At 36.7% G+C, this 3,290-nt stretch overlaps 1 protein-coding gene across 3 annotated transcripts in view; it reads left to right on the top strand.

Moving 5' to 3' along the window:
• The first annotated feature begins 2,228 nt into the window (after positions 1-2,228).
• The window catches only part of LOC107687126 (proline-rich transmembrane protein 3-like), a 15,259-nt gene continuing 14,197 nt past the window's right edge, over positions 2,229-3,290 (top strand). For 2 of the 3 annotated variants that reach the window (XM_016484347.1, XM_016484346.1), the window contains exon 1: positions 2,229-2,354. The gene's annotated coding sequence lies outside the window, so the exon portion shown is untranslated. The other variant, XM_016484348.1, reaches the window with a different exon arrangement.

Genomic DNA, 3,290 nt, shown 5'->3' with positions numbered 1-3,290 from the left:
GGGTAGTTTTAACAAAATAACATAAAATGTAACAAAATCCTAATAGGCTATATATTAAAAATAATAAAAATACAAAATATATAAAAGAAAAAAAATCATTTTACAATCTTTTTCGGTGCAAATTACAAACATTTTGGTAACACTCTACTAATTAAGTAACTTGAAAACTACATGTCAACTAACTCATTAATTTGCAGCTATATGTCAGCTAACTCTAATATAGCCTATTAGTGGACCATTAGGTTAGGGTTAAGTAGAATAAGTTGACATGTCCTCACAAATTTACTTATAACTAGAATGTCTAAAGTGGACTGTCAAATAAAAAATGTTACCAACATTTTTTTACAGTCTATTGTACACACATTTTCCAGTGCTTAAAACATGTTATATGCATCGGTCACATAACCCTTATGTCTAAAATGGACCATGGACCCTGATGTTGGCAGAGCCTAGTCACACTCCTGGCCATAAAGGAGACTGAAAGTAAATGTCCTTGCCAGATTACTGTAATCCTGTTAACCTGCAACGGATTAACGTCATGCTCCTGATATAATCTGACATGCTTACCCATATGTACAATTATAATCAAAAATATTCAACCCCCTAGAGACTGTAATAATTTACAAATGTAAGCTTTCCTGTAGATCCAGAATTAAAAAAATAACATATTAAAAGTAATAATGTCAGTAATGTAAAAGTTTTGAGTTATATGATTTTTTTGTAATTCAGCTAGTCATAATTTTTAAACCCCTATTCTATATTATATTCTATATTATTGTTATTTTGACTTATTTGTATGGTAGGGTAGAAAATTGTGTTATGGTAATAGAGCTCTCTGTCAAAATGATTTGTACCAGAAAACATTGAGGGAGTTGAAGAAAAAGCACAATACCATCAAGGGTAGTAAAATGTTTGATGAGACCAACTCAGAAAACCCTCAGTTTACTTCCAAATATTTCAATGCAGAGTATAAGGCAAACACTAAAAAAGCATGGCCATCATGTTGGGACATCTTGTTGTGTCTACTGTGACAACACTACACTCTAAAAAATGCTGGGTTATATTTAACCCAGACCCAGCTATTGGGTTGTTTTGACCTAGCGGTTGGGTTGTTTTGACCCAGCAGTTGGGTTCAAAACAACCCAACCGCTGGGTCAAAACAACCCAATAGCTGGGTTTGTCCCTTTTTAACCCAGCGCTGGGTTATATTTAACCCAGCATTTTTTAGAGTGTACTCTAGACTGAGGAGAATATAAAATGCCAACTTAAATAAGCTAAAATAAATTTGGATAGACCTGTGCAGTTCTTGAAGAATGTTTTATGAGAGATGTAATGGATCAGCGTTGTCTGGTACAAAAAAAGGCAAAGCTCATGAGCTGAAGAACACCATCACCACCACGGTCAAACATAGAGGTGGACCAGTCTTGTTAGGGGAATTTGCTGTTGCATGAAGTGGTAATCTTTACTGTATCAAGGACATAATGGATTCTTTAATGTATGAGGCCATTGGCAAAGATAATTAAGCCTCCAGTGCATAGACTAAAGCTTGATGATCACTGGACATTCCAATGGGACAATCATCCCAAATACTGTACATCCAAACATACGCAAGTTTGGTTCAGAGATGGGTCATAAAGTGTTCTTGAGTGGCCTGTTCAGTCATCAGATTTAAATCTTATTAAAAATCTTTAGTGGGATTTGACTAAAGCAGTGGCAACATGAAAAACAAAGATCATGAGTGATCTGGAAGCTTTTTCAAGCAAGGAATGTGTTAAGATCCCAGTAGAGAGGTCTCAGAAACGTATTATAAGCAACGTTTATAAAGAAATAAAAGATTCTCTAAATAAATCAGTAAAAGTGAATTTAATTTATTTTTCATCAACTTTACTTGCTCAGAACAACTCAAAAGGGTATACTAAACTTTATATAGTAGTTCGGTTTGATTGTTTTCATATAATTTTGTTCACAGTAGCAGAATGTCTTGCAGGTCAAGAGGATTGAATTATTCAGATTGCAACTGTATGCAAACAAAAACCCAAAATGCACTCATATTTTCATAGTTGCCTTTACAACTGATGATTCAGACTGATCTCATGAATAGATATTTATATAACATCTACATATGATTAGTTTTCTTGTTGTGACACAGGTGTCACAACAAGAAAACTCTCTCTCTCTCTCTCTCTCTCTCTCTCTCTCTCTCTCTCTCTCTCTCTCTAGAACGAACGAACGAACGAACCTAGGCGCTGTATTTGTGTCGCAATGTCTTCACGGGCATTATTGCTGAAGGAAATTCAAAAGACAAATGAATGAACGACGCTAACGACTGAACTGCAACAGCTACAGTCTCACAGGTACGAATGTTTAATTTACTCCTCTCTGAGAACGCATTGTTAAATATTAATGAAAATAGCCTACGTGTGTATGCGAGCGCGACTGTAATAAGATGGTTCATGACCATGACAGCTGCTTGCGCAGTAAACTCTTTCGACTTGATGTCTCTCATGAAGCGTAAATGTTCCGATGAAAATGCTTAATTAGAGATGTTACGGTTTATTTTAATGTCGTTGCGCTGGGGAAAGCGTTGCGCTAAAGGACGTATACACATAGTAACCTACAGAAAATGGGAAGCGACTGCAGCACGTCTATAGCGCAACCCTGGACGGCAGAGGCTTTTTCCATAAAGAGTCATACTCCATTCTAAAGATGTCCATCATATATATGCCTTAAGACACGAATGATGCTGCACGGGTCTACACCATCTAATATTTTGTCAGGTAACCTGATATGTGCTATATGTGGTGCGACTAAATTACCCGTTTTTAGCTTAGACAAATGATCGTCATTTTAACGGTAAGATCACGTAGAAATAGGTGAAACAACTGCACAGTTTCACTTTGTTTCACTTTGAATATGAGCAGATCACAAGAATTACAAATATATTTCAAAATTCTAAATTTTAAAGGGGTCATGAAATGCATTTTCAGTTCTTTACCTAGGCCTACTGTATATTTCTAGAGGTTAGCTTGTAAAGTTTGCACTCACGGGGCGTTACCTTTTTCAAAAATGCAAGTAAATGCCCAATGCTCTGATTGGCGAACTCCATCGTGCCTTATCCACGCTCTCCTCAATGCCATGCCTGACGTGTTTTGATGCTGGAGATGGCCAGCACTGTATGTGGCCAGAGCCTATATGTGTTTGAGTCTGAGTCAGATCCCAAGTCAGAAGAAAGTGAACCACGAACCAGTGCAACCACAGTTGCAACAGTCTGCTTCAGCATGGTAATTGTG

Source organism: Sinocyclocheilus anshuiensis, unplaced genomic scaffold (assembly GCF_001515605.1).
Source record: "Sinocyclocheilus anshuiensis isolate Anshui unplaced genomic scaffold, SAMN03320099.WGS_v1.1 scaffold1203, whole genome shotgun sequence".
NCBI classification, from domain to species: Eukaryota; Metazoa; Chordata; class Actinopteri; order Cypriniformes; family Cyprinidae; genus Sinocyclocheilus; species Sinocyclocheilus anshuiensis.
This window is presented reverse-complemented; position numbering and strand designations above follow the sequence as displayed.